Source organism: Cupressus sempervirens, chromosome 2 (genome assembly GCF_028749045.1).
Source record: "Cupressus sempervirens isolate cs-2001-9-10 chromosome 2, ASM2874904v1, whole genome shotgun sequence".
In the NCBI taxonomy this organism is placed as follows: Eukaryota; Viridiplantae; Streptophyta; class Pinopsida; order Cupressales; family Cupressaceae; genus Cupressus; species Cupressus sempervirens.
The window spans coordinates 233,860,157-233,877,566 of record NC_143119.1 but is presented as its reverse complement, the minus strand read 5'-3'; positions in this window follow the sequence as shown (position 1 = coordinate 233,877,566).

Below are 17,410 nucleotides of genomic sequence, written 5' to 3'. Positions count from 1 at the left end.
TTCCAATTTGGAAACAATCATCCATCCTTCTAGATGTACCAATTAATAAGTTATGATTTATGAATGTCACTTATACATTAATGCATTTTAGAGGTCGGGTCACCATCTCTGACTATTTTTTTGTTGTTGCAATATACTATGATGTATGCATATAATTTATGCATTAGTTCATAATAGAAGTTAGATGTATCATTACCATCATAATCTTTGTTTCAATTTTTTTTTGGTGTTTTGATTTTAGAAATGCTTATCCAGTCTTCTAGATGCACTAATTCATAAGTTATGATGTATGATGTTGACTTATATATTAGTACATTTTAGGGGGTGAGTATCCATCTTTGATGTGTGAGGTAAATGCCTTGTATTAGCACGATCACACTTTCTATTTAATCTTTTTTTTTTGGCTTTCAGTATTTTGGAAACAACCAGCCATGCATAAGTTATGATGTATGAGGTTAACTTGTACATTAGAGTAGTTTAGAGGCTAGATAGCCATCTCTCGTGTATGAGATTAAGTTATATATTAGTGCATTTTAGAGGCTAGGTCACCATCTCTAACTATTTCTTTTGTTGTAATATATTATGATGTACAAAGATAATTTATGCATTGGTGCATCTTAGAAGTTAGATAACTATCTACATCGTTATGATGTATGAAGATAACTTATGCATTAGTACATCCTAGAAGGATAACCATCTGACTATTTTTTTCTGATTGAGTAGGTTGTAGAAATGGATGAGGAGATGCCCACATGCCTGAAACTATAGTTATTTGTGGCAGTGAAGCTCTAGCTCAAGGCATTTGTGGATTAGAGTTAGGATAAATAAATCATGTGGGTTGATTAGGAAGAATACTAGGTGATATTATGAGAGACTGTAGAGAGAGAGAGAGAGAGAGAGAGAGAGAGAGAGAGAGAGAGAGAGAGAGAGAGAGAGAGAGAGAGAGAGAGAGAGAGAGAGAGAGAATTTAAGAACAAGAGATGGATTTTAAGGGAGGAATTATGGGAGCCCAAATGTAGTAAACTATATTAGAAGGGTAAATATTACATTTCTTTTAAATTTGCACTATAAGTTTCTTATCTTTGGTAGGTAAAAATGTGATATACTAGATTTGATTTGTAGAACTTGGTATTCTTTCTATATTACTGGATTTTGAATTTTTTTTGTTAGATATTTAGAATCAACACAACCACTTACAACCCCATCATAATTTTAGAACAATGGCATCAAAGTTCACAAATTCTCAAATTATTGTGGTTATCTCTACCTTCATTGTGATTGTATAATATATAAAGGAATTTCAACAACATGAAAGACTTGCCTTGCTTTAGATTTTGTGTGGTCATACAAACCTTTGGAAGCTCTTTGCTTAGTTACTTCCATTTCATTTGAGGATCTAGCATGTTCATCCATCAAGGAACATTCATTGACAACTAATGAGGTAGTTCATTTATTCAGAAAAACCTATTTTGATTGCATGCTTCGAATGTGAGGAAATTTGTTGTGTTTTTTTATTGATAGACACAAATATTTTGATGAAGAATTTTCATTTTCTTTGCTTAATTATTTTTCAATTAAAAACTTTATGTGGCAATTCACGAGCTCTAGGAAAACAAGATTTTATGCATATATTGAAGTATGTTTCTCTTCTCATGGTTCTTACTAGAATTTTAACCTTATATTTTGATTTTTAAGTGTTCATTTTATACATATTAATGTATATATAATAGATGTAAAGGTGGGTTTTCCCTTTTAACTATGTCATCAATTATGAATAACACTGTATCAAATTCTGCAATTCAAAATTGAAGGAACATATGCAATATTATGTGGATCATCCAAAAGATATCAGGAAGCCTGCAAAAGTGAAGGCTTGGGTTTCTGGAGTGAAGGGTGTTATGATGGACAATATTGAAAAGGTAAGACTACTTGGTCAAATACAATATGGTATAAATATGATTTTAAAGTCTATTTCTTAGTGTGTGAAGAAATTTTTGTTAGCGTGAGTTGTGATATTTTCAGCGATTATGTGGTTTTGTTTTTTAAATATTGATACAATATTTTCAAAGCACAGAAACTATGTGTTGGGAGAAAAAATATTATAGAAGAATCATATTTAGAAGAACACCATGGAAGTCGCCATTAAAAAAACTAGAACTAAATTACTAATCTAGGCATGGGAATTTGGGTATGCTTGTAGGGAGTCTTTTTTTTGGTCAAGGGGGTATATATATATATATATATATATATATATATATATATATATATATATATATATATATATATATATATATATATATATATATATATATATATATATATATATATATATATATATATATATATATATATATATATATATATAGAGAGAGAGAGAGAGAGAGCATATAAAGTCTAGTTATTGCTTTTTTTCATTCTCCTTGTGCTCTTTTTTATCCCAATGATAGATCACAAAGTGTTATTTTAAATGTTGATGCAAAAAAATTTACACAATGCCATCCAGAAACAATAGCTAGATATTTCATGGATTATGGATATTTGTTAGCATTAAGAGCACATAAGTCTAAATAACTATGTGAGATACATATAATATAAATAAATTAAAATGTCATAAAAATATATCCTATGTAGAATACAACATCTTCAATCTTCAACAAGGGGCTAAGGAAAACCTCTGAATGCAAAATTTTATATATATTTTAGATTAAAGATCAAGAGCTATAGATCTGACAAGGTCTATTTAGGAAGAAATTTTCCAAAGACCTTAAAGGGAGTTAAAGTAATTAAACAAGTATTTGATGACATAGTGTAAGATGGCTAAGGAGGTTGTGTAAGATCAAGCAATGTGATGTGATGTATATAGGCAAGTTCTTATATTGTACCATTTAAAAAAATTTCATCTATGGTATGTGACTATAAATCTTTAATGTGATCAGAAAATGGGGTGTTTGAATAACAAAAGGTTAATGAGTTTATCTTAAAGGAATGTGGAATTTTCAACAAAAGATGGAGATGTCATTGGTAAATCTAATTAGGTCTAAAGGTTGAACTTTAGAGGAAAATGAATAGTTTTATAATCAAGTGTTGATTAAGACTAATTGTGAGTCATGATTAGATGTTTAAATTATTTTTGACAATAGTGATGTTTAATTAATATGTTGATTGATATTTCTAACTGTATGATGTAGAACTTAAGGAGAAATATACATCATGTAGATAGAGGAAATTTAGCTATTTCTAAGTATAATAATAAATTATACTTCCATCTAAGAAAAAAACAAGATAAATTAAAGAGATCAAATTTCCATAATCCATTGCATAATATATTTGTTTCTAGATTTGATTGTGTAGAGATTTTTACCATCAACGTTTCGAATCACACTACGTGATACATCATCAGGATGAAAAGACAGCAAGAGATGCAAAAAAAAATGAGTTGCAGAAGTTGACTAACCCAAAGGATATAGGGACCAAGGGAAGAGAGATTGCACCTTAAACAAAGTTGGAGGTAAAGGAGGAAAGATGGTTGGACAAGGAACGAACAAGGGCACACTCCACAAACAACACAGAAAGAAAGAACAAGAGAAGTCAAAATGAGCATAAAGGTAATAAATCAACCAAATGTAAGAAATTGAGGAAAAGTAAAAAACCAATCCATCGACACAACTAACTAATCCTTAAAACACAAAAACTATGCACGAACAAACAATTATATAATAAAAATGTTGCAAGAAAACCTATAGTATATAACAATTAATATATGCATATGAAGCAAGTGTGTAATATTATCAAGATGTATAATAATATATATAAGGAAGGATATATAATGCCCACAAACACCGTGTAAGAACAAGTGTGTGAAAGAGAGTGGTAAAAACGTGCATCCACCACTAAAAAATAAAAATAATAAATAATAATAAATTAAAATAACAATAAAAATAAAAAGCATGTTAATTAATACATATAACCAAATATAAAAAACAATCACCATATATATATATATATATATATATATATATATATATATATATATATATATATATATATATATATATATATATATATATATATATATATATATATATATATATATATATATATATATATATATATATATATATATATATATATATATATATATATATATATATGTATGTATGTATGTATATAATTGTTAGTTAAATAAGACACATGCACACATAATATAACTTGTGTATGTGTGTGCATGTATTTTATTTAACACAATTATTAATAGATAACAATAAAAGAAAACAAACTAAAAAAACATAAAACTCCATATATATATATATATATATATATATATATATATATATATATATATAAAACCTGTTGAATAAAACATATGCACATGAGATAAGATGTGTGTATGTGTTTTATTAAACTAGTTATGTGTGTGTGTGTGTGTGGGTGTGTGTGTGTGTATCTAACATTATATATATGTCATATATTTATATTTATATATATATATATATATATATATATATATATATATATATATATAATAAATATATAAAGAAAAATATAATATATATTTATCATGTATCTAATATTATATATATATGTTATATATATTATATATATAATGAATAATATATATATAATATTAGATATATGATATATATAAAAGTATAATATATATATATGATATATAAATCTATATGACATGTTGAATAAGACATATGCACACGAGATAAGGTGTGTGTATGTGTTTTATTTAACATGTGATATATATGTGCAATAATATACATACATACATATATATATATATATATATATATATATATATATATATATATATATATATATATATAGTTATATACTATATGTTTTCTTGCAACATTTTTATTATATAATTGTTTGTCTGTGCATAGTTTTTATGTTTTAAGGATTGGTTAGTTGTGTCGTTGGATTGGATTTTTACTTTTCCTCAATTTCCTACATTTGATTGATTTATTAACTTTATCCTCATTTTGACTTCTCTTGTTCTTTCTTTCTATGTTGTTTGTGGAGTGTGCCCTTGTTGGTTCCTTGTCTAACCGTCTTTCCTCCTTTACCTCCAACTTTGTTTAGTGGTCCCTATATCTTTTGGGTTAGTCAACTTTTGCAACTCATTTTGTTTTGCATCCCTTGCTCTCTTTTCATCCTGATGATGGATCACGTAGTGTGATTCGAAATGTTGATGGTAAAAATCTCTACAAATCAAATCCAAAAACAAATATATTAAAACAAGATAAAGGTACACTAATTATATATAGAAACTAGGTATAAGTCACTAAAGAAATGATTGGGATTAACTCAAAAGATAAGAATCAAGACAGTGTAGAAAGTTACACATTGTATGATCATTCTTTTTAAAAGGTGTCAGCTCAATGGAAGAGCACCTGCTTTACAAGCAGGTGGATGGTGGTTCGATTCCATTATTCCCTATTATGACCAAATACACTATTAAATATGCTACTAAATATTTGATCAAATATACTACTAGATATGCTACTAAATATACTACTAAATATGTGACTAAATATACTAAATATGTGACCAAATATACAATTCAATACACTACTAAATATACTACTAAATATGTGACTAAATCAACTACCAAATATGCAACTAAATATGTGATTAAATATACTACTAAATGAACAACTAAATCAACTACTAAATATACCACTATATATACTATTAAATATACCGCTAAATCAATGATGAAAATCAATGATCAAATAAATGACTAAAATTTCTTAGTAGTAAATTAAGTAGTGTTATAAATGACTAGATATTTACTACTATTAGTCACATGACTAAGTTTAGTCACATGCATACATATTTAGTGATTTTTCTAGTCACATATTGTTGTTTTTGTACTAGTGACGGTTTACCTCTAAGTTTGTATTATCTCTAACATGTACATAAACTTTACATTGCTCAACACTTACTATCTCTAATACTTGACATTCTATTGATGCTCGATATGTACTGTACTCGACACTTACTATGTAACTCAACACTTGTATGCTTGAACTACTTGGTAAGTGTTGAACTTGGCTTGTATAGAAAATACTTGGTGACCACATACTTTCTTGAATCCTATAGGGCTCAATTTATACAAGTTTATGTACATGACTCAACTTATATAGAGTAGATTGATCACAGTGATGACCGATTGACTCTACCTAGTAAATGACTAAGTGTTTGACACTAATAGAAAATAATAGCTATAGATACCAACATACGTAGAAGAAGCTAATATTTTTAAGGAAGTTTAAATACCTACACAAGAGCATTTGGTCAAGAAATTAATCCAACCAAGTCATAAATTTTCTTTTTTAACACCTCCTAAAATTTAGAAAAGAAATTTTGCAACATCCTAAAGTTTTGAAAAGGAAGCTTACCATGTAAATGTTTGAGACTACCCTTATAATCTAGATCTTGGAAATTGGATGAATGATGGACATTGGATGAATAGTTTGTCATCGATGTAAAAATTATTAAGTTACAATTACTATTAGAGTTAAGGAGAAATCACTATCAGAGAAGGTAAAGAAGACATTATCATAGAATGCTTATCGAGAAGGTAAAGAAGACATTATCATAGAATTCTTATCAGAGAAAGTCAAGTGTAAAGTTTATTAGAAAAACTTATGAAGGAATTTAGATTTGATATAACCCTAAGATCTACAATTAAGATTAAGGTTAGGGTTAATGTGCAAATAATGATTTAAGGGGGGCAAGGACAAAGAAAGAGAGAGAATAGACTGTGAAGGAAAGAGAGACTATGAACAACAAAGTGAAGAATACATTAATAGTGAAGGGAAGAAATAAGCCGATCTAACAAGCTTAAGGAGAAGCACAATACATGGCAAGTTATCTTGTGTAATACCTAACCATTTTTTACAAGATTTACGGTCTCTTATAAGACTATTGAGTTTTTTTATGAACTATTTTTAAAACCTCTAACTAGGTTAATGCCTAGATAGACATGATAAAATCTCTTAACGGAGTAGTCTTAATAGGATAAAGATACAATTAGCAATGTATCAGTCACTTTTAATGTATGCCTTATCAGAAAACCTTTTTGATTATAGTAACAAAGTTGTGGCTTCCATCCCCACTATAGTTTTTCCCTAAGACCAAGGATTTTCTATGATAGAAAAATTATTGTGTTATGTGTGAATATTCTTTCATGGATTTTTTTTTACTTCTAAGCATATTGATTGTTAATGTTTAAATGTTTGAGCTATTGGGTAGATCTAGATTATCAGAATAAGATTGTTACATATTATCAATTAAAAGAAAAAGTTCAAATTCTTGTCTAAGTACTAATTCAACCCCCCCCCCCCCCAATACTTAACCTTTCCTACATGTAATTAACATTGGGTGTAGATCAAGTAATTTGTAGGACCCAACTATAGAAAATATTAGAAAGAAAATAGAATCTTGAAAAGGGAAATGGCTCTCGGCTATAGGTAGAGCTACTATGGTGAAGAATGTTCTTTTTGCACAGTCCATCCATAAGTTATCCTATTTCAACCTTCCAACCAATAAAAGAATAGAATTGAAAAATTATCTTCATTCTTTCTTTTGGCAAGGTACAAGTGAAAAGGAAAAAATATCTCTCATGGCATAGGATAACATATGTAGGCCTAAAGAATATTGGGGATAGTACTAGAAAAATTAAAGATCAAGATAAGTATTTAGGACAAAATTGGTTTGGAGAAGGTACCACAAGTCCCATCTCAAATGCCCAAGGATTCTTATTTAGAAGTACCTAAGAAATTTAGATCTAATTATTATTATTATTAGAGGAAAAAAAATCTTCCTAAGGGGTCTTGAATTTGGAACTTTATGTTGGAAGGTTGTAGTGTTATTATGGAGAAGATAACTTAAAACATTAGGATTTGAAAGGAGGCTCAATTTTGGTCAAAATCGTAGAGTGGGTATAAGATTCTAGAAAAAGAGTTAAAATGGTCAAACTTAAAGGATATTTTAGAAAATATATGGAGATCTAAAGTAGAGGACTATGTTGAAAGGGATGCATTAGGTGATAAAATGGAATTGGAATAAATTGGATGAAATTGATATCCCTCCCTCAGGAAAAGCTTCTCTTACCTCTAAATTTATCCAAAATCTCACTTACCTCTAAAGTTATGCTAGGATAAACTTTGTTTACCCAAAGTTGGTATTTTCACTTGGCTAGTCCTCAATAAGAATCTTTTAACAATAGAAAAATTTAGGAGGATGGGTTATCAAGGACCAATTATATGACCTCTTTGTGAAAATGAGGGGGGAATTATTGATCGTATCTTCCTCCAATGCCCATTTGAAAACTAGTGTTTTTGATAAGATAAATAGGTTTTAAGGGATCCTGAAACCCATAAGTTTTACAAAAACAAGGCTGATAATAAGCAAAAGAAGCCCAGCCAAAACAGAGGTCCAACAGCTGAAATAAAAACCCGAAGGCCCAGCCCAAAACAAAGGCCCACAGAAAGGCCAGAAAACAAACAAACTAAAACAGACAACAGAAAGCCTGTCCAAAAGCCAAAAGCCAAGAAGATGAAAAGACAAAAAACAAGAAAACTAGTTGTTAGTTATCTTCTCCATTTCCTGCATAGTTTGAGCTGCCTCGACTATCTTTTGTTGCTCCTTTTCCATTTGATCCTGGACCTTCTCCATGCCCTGATCCATACTGGTGAACATACTGATTGTGGCCTTGCCATCATCCAGATTGGCCTTATCCCTGTTCTATCCTCCCTCCTCCACCAGCAAGCCCCTGTTCTTAAGTTTACCAGCAAGGGATTGGATGTTGTCATTCATCAAACTTAGGAGAGAAATCATCTAACTTGCTAGGTTGTGGTTGTAGTTTTCAAGATCTCTAAGTCTCTTTTCATTTAAGCTTTCTTTATTATCCTAGTCCTCCTGGCTGTCATTACCTATCTTATTCTTAGTACTTTCCATCTAGGATACCCTTTCTCTAACTTCCTCCAGCTCATGGAAGAGCCATTTGATTTATCTAAAGTTGTCAATCATACTACTTCAGGCATTATTTAGAAGGTTCATTCCAGTCTCCCTTGCATTATCTGAAATGGCCAGGATAGCAGGGTCTATGAGCTCATTGAGCCTAGGCTGCTCCAGGTTGTCCACCAGGATCTGAGGGTTCATAACTTCCCTATAAATCCCCATAGTAGCAGTTCTCACATTGAAATTTTTCTAGGCCTTTCTTCTATTTTTGACCTGCACTTCCCCCTCATTCTCACTAGTGATGACATTCACTTTTTCCTCTGAAGGAGGCTAAGACTGGACAGGGGAGAGGGGAAGAGGAATGGCAGCCGTCCTCTAGTTTCTAGTCTCCTCAACTCTCCCTACCTCCCTCTTCCATTTTTTCCCAGGTTTCTCCTTTTCCAACTCCTCCTTCGACACTTTGTCAGAATCTTCCGTATCCATTTCCTCCTCCTCCTCAGCATAACCCTCTTTTTCTTGAGCATGGCCATGATCCCTAGGGCTTTTCTTGTTGGGAGTTGTAGCTGTGGACTGTTTCCTATCTTGACCTTTTTTCTTCTTTCTTGAGGAAACATTCTCCTCCTCCGAGCTAATGCTCTTGATGTCATCAGAGTCAAAAGAAAAGTTGGAGCTGCCTTTGTCAACATCCTCAACTCTAGGAGGGTAATTGAATATAGACTGAGCTTTGAAATTCTCATGGATGAGGAGCAATAATCCCTCATGCAAAGCAGGTTAGCTGTGGCTTTCTTCTTGAAACTAGGGATTGCCTTGTTCATAGAAGTGAGAAGGTAAAAGGGAATGGAAATTCTACTCTTATGGTGAAAATAATTTAAAATCACAAAATGGTGAGTTCTGACCCGATCAGACCTAGGGTCTAGGGTAACATAATCAATGAGGGCATAGAAAACATACCTCCATAACTTCTTTATAGTCTCTGTCACATAGAAAGACTCTTTCTTTTCTAGCTTGTTCATCTCTACAGAATTTTTCACGAACTCCTTGACTACATTGGATGAAAGTTTCTTGTCCCTATAGAATTTGAAACCCTCCATAGGGATACTAGTGACCTCCACAACTACCTCCTCTGTGATTTGGAGAAACCCCATTCACCTTGACCTTGCCATTATTCCACAAGTTCACCATGTTGTTGGTGACCTCAGGGTCAAAACCATGAAGTTTCTCGAAAAAATTCGCAACCCTGCCCTTTTCCAGTTTTTTCCAGACTTTGCCCATTTTCTTCCACTTCTCCACTTCACCCGCTGGCTCCTTTCTGCTCTATTCTCCAGTCATGACATTCATTTTTTCTTCAACTATTCTCATGAGCCCCAATCTCTATAAAAATTTTCCAGCCAAGATTTTGGCTCTGTTTCTATTATTGGGTTCGTGATCATTCGCCACTCTGATACAATAGCAAGTGAAAATGATAATGATCCTCCAAACGTGTCTAAACGATGGAAAAAATCCCTTGAGATTATGAAAACCAAGAAACTTATTGTTGCTCATGCCATCATCCACTCTTTCTTTATTAAACATGATAACAGTTAGATTGACTCGTACTTTCGTAGATTTTCTCCAGCTCGACAAGTGACTTAGCCTCCATCAAAAAATCTTTTTCAGAATGCCAGATCATCCCTTTGTCTGCTCCCAACCCTTTGTTAGCCAACCAGTCAGCAACTGGGTTTTCCTCTCTAAATGCATGAGTGACGTGGACCTTCTCAAATTTTGTGAGAGCGACATGTGTCTCATCAATTATATTTGCAATCGACCATGAGGGGGGGGAGATTCCATTAATATTATTAATTATGTTTTTGGAGTCCCCTTCAAGCCAAAGTTTGGAAACGCCAGCTTCAAAAGCCAGCTTTACCACACTACACGTGGCTCTGGCTTCGGCCAAATGGTTGGTCTGGGTTTCAAGCGGGAGAGCAAAGGCCACAATCCCCTCCCCAAAACTGTTTCTTATAATTCCACTGCTTCCAGAGGGGCTAGGGTTACCCTTAGAAGTGCCATCAAAGTTGGCTTTTGACCATCCTTCCGGGGGTAGAATCCATCTAGCATCCTGTCTTTTGGGATTCCTATCTTTTTCTTTAACCGTCTTCCTATCCCCTATATCAACTTCCCCCTCCTTCATCACTTGAAGGTTTTTTTTATGTTATTCAATATCTTCCTTCCCAGAATTATTTTCGGCTCCTCTCGATCCCTGAAAATTCTGTTGTTCCTTTCCCTCCAGATGCTCCAGCAGAAGTGAGGCAAAATCTAGGCATAATTATCCTGTCGGCCTACAATTTTACAAAGGCTTTTTCAATGATTGAAAAAGTCGATAAGGTTATCCGGCCAGCACTAGAGAATCTCCATTTCCTAATTAAGAGAACTCCACACCTCCCTTGCAAAGTCACATTGAATGAAGATATGATTTCTTGACTCAGACTGGTTTTTACAGACCGAGCATCTACTGGGCATAACATGGCCTCTCTTCATGAGATTATCTTGCGTTAGGATTTTGTTCTGAAGGGCCAGCCAATAAAATATGTTGATCTTTGGAGTGAGGCCCGTGAGCTAGGCATCTACCCAAGGGGGTTTCTCCTTTAGACCCCAGAGAGAGTTGTAGCCAGAAGCAACAAAATAACATCCATTGGGATTATCCCTCTAGACCAGCTCATCCTTATTATTACTAGGGATCAAAGAATTAAGCATAGTCATTATTGGTTTCAAATCCTCGAAAATGAGGGAAAGGTCTCTCCATTCCTGACCAACCCTATAATTGCTTACTTTAAACCCATATAGCTCCGTGAATTCTTGCACCCATCTCTCAAAAACTGGGTTGTTAGAAAGCGGGCCTTGATATAACCACCTGTCAGACCAAAACTGAATATCCTCCCCATTGCCTAGTTTCCAAGAGACCCTCGCTTTAGCTAGGTCCCTGGCCTTTAGGATACCATTCCAAATAGTCGACCCTTTAGGGATGTTCTCATTGAATAAAAAAAAAATGAAGAGAGGGTCTTCTGAGGTATTTATTTTCTAGAATGTCTCTCCATTCACTAGTGTTATTGAAGATTTGCCATTTTTTTTTTGCAAGAAGTGCCTTATTGAGATGGGTAAGTTAACGAAGTGCCTTATTGAGATGGGTAAGTTTTCTGATGCCCAGACCACCATACCTCTTGGGGAGGCAGACCTTCTCCCAAGCAACAAGAGGGTACCTTTTCTTTCCTTCAAGTCTGGTCCATAGAAATTCTCTTTGGATTTTCTCCATCCAACCATCTTCTTGTTGAACCTGTCTAGAATACCATTCCAGAAAGAGTCAGGGGGAGAGGAGCCCAAGGGGAGCCCAAGATAGGATGAAGGGAGAGAGCCCACCCCACAACCAAGGATTTTGGCAATTTTCCTTTGTTTAACTTCAGGGTTGTTAACAAAGAAGGTCAAACTTTTGTTCCAGTTAATCAGTTGTCTGGTCCCTCTAGAGTAAGTATCAATAACCTCTTTCAAAGTCTTAGCTTCTTTCACAGAAGCTTCCCCCCCCCCCCCCCCATTATAGTGTTATCCACAAATTGCTGGTGAGTGAAGGGGACATTTCTTGAAGAAGGCTTAATCCCTTTAAGACTTTTTACGTTCAATAAGCCTCCCAATACATTTAGCTAAAATAATGAAGAGGATAGGAGAGAGGGGGTCTCCCTGCCTGAGACCTCTAGAAGGTTTAAAGAAATCAGAGGGGGCTCCATTAATCAGAATAGCAAGAGAGGAGCTAGACACCAAGTGAGAAATGAGTTTACACACTTTATAGTCAAATCCAAAGGCCTGAAGGACCTTCCCAAGAAATGACCAATCCACCCGATCATAGGCTTTTGAAAGATCCAGTTTGAGCAACATACCTTCCCCCTTGGAAGCTTCTAAAGAATGAATAACCTCATGAGCCATCAGCATCGAGTCCAAGATTTGTCTCCAAGGAACAAAGCTAGATTGTTGCTGCGATATGATCAAATGCAGGATTTTAAGCATTCTGGAAGTGAGAACTTTAGAGATGATCTTGTAGATAGAGTTGCACAAACTGATAGGCCTGAACTCGTCGAAAGAGTCAACCCCTGGGGATTTAGGGATAAGAACCAAGAAGGTAGAATTTATCTCCTTAAGAATACTTCTAGCTCCGAAGAACTCCTAAACTGCCTTAACCACATCCCCCATGACCACCGGCTAGTACATTTGGAAGAAAAAGGTGGGAAACCCGTCTGGACCAGGTGATTTGTCACTAGGTAGGGAGAAAAGGGCCTCTCTAACTTCCAAAGCATTAGGAATAGCATAGAGAAGTTTATTTTGATGGGGCTGAATAATCTAAGGAATACAAGAGATGATATCCTCTTGGTCCACCTTGGAAAGCAGGGGGTCCTCGGAGAGAAGAGAAGAGAAGAAGGAGACCGCTTTAGCTAAGATATCTGGATCTTCAGACAACAACACCTGCCCCTTCCTGATTCCAGAGATCCTATTTTTAGCCCTACGTTTTATGGTGGAGAGATGAAATAACTTCATGTTTTGATCTCCATCCTTAAGCCATGTGATTCGAGATTTTTACCTCCAGAACTTTTCCTCCCTGTTGATGATGTTATGAAGATCTAACAGGATCAACAGCTCAGCCTCGCTGTTACTCTCATCATATCCTTCCTTCTGAATACTATCTTGGATAACAGATAGATTGTCTGACAACTCCTTCTTGTCATGGAAAATATGGCCAAAATTAGACTTGTTCCAAACTTTTACCATCCTCTTTACATTGCTGAGCTTTCTGGTGACTCTGAACATGGCTGAGCCATCAACACCAATCCCCCACCATCTTTTGACATTTTCCAATAGGTTGGGGTGAGTAGTCCACATTTTCTCGAACCTAAAAGGGCAATTTCTCCTGGGCTCAAGAGGGGACACCGAAAGAGAAATGGGGGAGTGGTCAGAACCAACTCTAGGAAGCAGAGATAATCTATAGCTAAAAGAGTGCAACTAATCCGAGGAGATTAAAGCTCTGTCCAATCTCACCTAAATGTAGTCCTGACTAGCTCTCTTGTTAGACCAGGTAAAGGTACCCCCTGAGAGCTCCAAATCCATTAGGGCCAGGTCATTGATGAAATTGGAAAGATCCTACTTACTTTCCCAATCCGGGGGCAAACCTCCCATCTTCTCCTTGTCCTCCAACGGAGAGTTGAAGTCTCCTAGGATTATGCATTTCTTAATGTCACTAGCTTTCACCAACTTTCCAACTTTGACCCAGTAATTTTTTCTATCTCTCTTGTTGTTGGGAGCATAAATGTTCACTAAAAACCAACAATCATTAGTTTGCAAATGATGAACTCTACAAAAGAGGATGTTATCCTCATCAAACTCGGGCACAATATTGAAATGTCTGTTATTGAATAATAGCATAAACCCTCCAAATGCTCCTTCTGAGTTTGAGGCAATTCCATTCATTTTGCTGTTGAATCTAATATTTTCCAGATTTTCTTTCTTCATCTTTGTTTCCTAAATAAGAAATATATCAAGCCTATGATCCCTTATCATATTCCTTACAACTTCTTGCTTGTGGATTCCATTGAGTCCACTAATATTCCATGAGAGGATCTTCATGCTTTAATTGATGAGCAGGCTTCCTAGATGGTGCGCTATGTTCCATCCATGATGTTTCTTCTTGCTTCCTCCTTCCTGATTTCATTCTTATTTTTCCTTCCCACTCGGTTGGTTTTATGACCAAGATCTGCCTTGTCCTTGCTTCTAGTTGAAGCAGGAGAGGCAGGAGAGGGGTCTCAGCTATTCTTCTTCTTTCTTCTTCTGATTTCTGTCCAGGATGGCTCTTCTTCTTCTTTACATAAATCAAACAAAGCATCAAGCCTGGCCAGTTGTTCCAATGTTGAAGCAGACAGCCATTCTAAGATTCTATTCACTATAATAGGGGGCTCCCTACTAACTAGGTTTGTGGAGTTTTGAGACATTGGTTCCCCTTCCATTTGTTCCTCCATAGAGTCTAGGACAGAGGATAGGTTCGAATCAACCTCCTGAGAACTCTCAGGGATTTGAGACTCCATAATACTTGCCTCTTCAAGATTATCCTTGGTTTCCTTCATTTGGGAGGGGTTGGTTTTGTCCTCAGATGTCTCTTTCCCTTCTCCTTTCAGTGCTTCCACTACAACCTGGAGGTCCCGAGGTTCAGCTTGGAGATCAAGAACAGAATCATTAGCTTTTCCTTCAGCCTCTCCATTTTTCTTGACTTGCATTTCTTTATTCTTCCAGATCTTTTTGGGAACATGAGCAACTTTCTTCCCACCTTGAGGGTGGGCCTTTCCCCCCATTCCCTTTTCTTTGAATAGTGAGCAAAATCTAGCCTTGTGGTCTGCCTTCTTACAATGGAAGCATGCAAAAGGCACACTTTCATAGTCAATCTTTTGGATTCTGCTTCCCAATCGAGATTGAAATTCTATAACTTGAGGTATATCCTGTCCTTTGGTCACTCCTACACATATTCTTGCATAGGTAAGTCTCTTCTTAGCTGCCGTTACAGGATCAATGGAAAGAAGCTCTCCAAAAGACCTGGCAATGCCATCAAAGATGTCCTCATGCCAGTATTCCATGGGTAGTTCTGGGAGTCTAATCCAAACTGGAGCCTGGGATAGGAAATCATTATTCAAGTCCAGATTGGAAGACCATTTCTGCAAGATTAAAGTAGATCTCCCTAGAGACCAGTTCCCTGCGCACAGGATTCTGGAAAAGTCTTCCAAGTAAGAAAATTCAAAAGTCATGAAACCTTTAGCCATTGCTTTTGCCTCTACATGCCCCTTTAAATCCCATTTGTTTCTGGTAAAAACCCTCACAACATCAATATTGGGCCTTGGCCCTATGTATTTTCCCACTAGAGTATTCGCCATACTAAGGATATTGTGGTCTATTATTTCTCGAGGAACTTCCAGAGCAAAGAAACCCTTCTCCTTCTCTGATTTATCAATAACTTTTAGAAATGTCGACTTACCTAATGGTTTGACTCCAAAAAGGTTCGACCAACGCCCCCAAGCCCCAGGTGGCCCACCACCCGAGTGAAGGGGAGGAATCTTCTCACCTGGGTGATGCAGCAACTTCCGTAGGACCCCATCCTTTGAGGCGTCTGCATCACTCGCCTCTGATTCCTGCCCGGCAACTGTAGATTGCCCCCCAACGCTCATGTTCTCTCGATTCTTGCCTAGCTACTGATTCAAAATCCCATTCCTGCCTAGCTATTGATTCGAACTCCCATTCCCGCTCTCTCCGCACGCTCCACTCCCGATCACTGATTTTGTTACTATTATTTGAAAACTAGTGTTGGAAATGGATTAGTTATTAATTTGAATGGTCCTTTGCCTTCCCTAACTTAATTTTAGAATTTATTCATAATTAGCCTTGCTTAAAAAATTCTTGTAATTATTTAAAATTATGGATAACTACCCCTCAATAATTCTATGACAATTATGGAAGGAATGAAATAGAAGAATGTTCCAAGATAAGAGGCTCAAGGTTATCAACTTTTAGACAAAATTGAAACTGTAATCATTGAGGTTACTAATAATCTCATCAAACATTATCCTAGTAAGGATGATGCTATGACTTATGGATAGGTCTTAAGCTACCTCCTGTTATTGGCCTAGGATGGGTCTTAAGCTACCTCCCTTTATTAGTATAGGAGTGAAATCCTCAAAGAGAAAGAGAAATGATTTCTCTTGGAAACCACCTTTACGTGGATAGTTTAAGTTAAATTTTGATGGTGCATCGAGAGGTAACCTAGTTGATGCTAGTATTGACTATTGCATCCATAATGCACTAGAGTAAGAAATTGAAACAATTACTAATCCTATAGATAAAGAGGCAAATAATTGGGCCAAACTCTTGGCCTTAGTTGAAGGATTGGAAATATGCAAGGAAATGGGCATTTGCAAATTAGAAATTGAAGGAGATCCAACCATCATAAATAATGCATTAATAACTGTATCAACTCCTAATTAGAGACTTAATTTATTACTATCCAAAGCTCTTCTCTTAAGTAAATCCTTTGATAATTTAACTATTAATCACATTTATAGGGAAGGTAATGAAAGAGTGGATGAATTGGCAAATAAAGGGGTTAATAAAGCAAAAACTAGTAATATATTTTAGGGATATTCATTCAATTTTATTACATACTAATAGTTTAGTTATTTCTGAAAAACCTTCAATGATGGATAATGTTAAAAAAATTAAGGTAGATGGATTAGTAATCATTTCATCTCAGAATTTTGTTGATAGAACTTTGTTTCACATACTACCACCAAAGTAACAATTGTCACTGAATAGGAATGTTCGACTAATATCACCTAAAAGAACACATAGAGGAACTCCCTACTCCTAAGCTCATGTACATCAG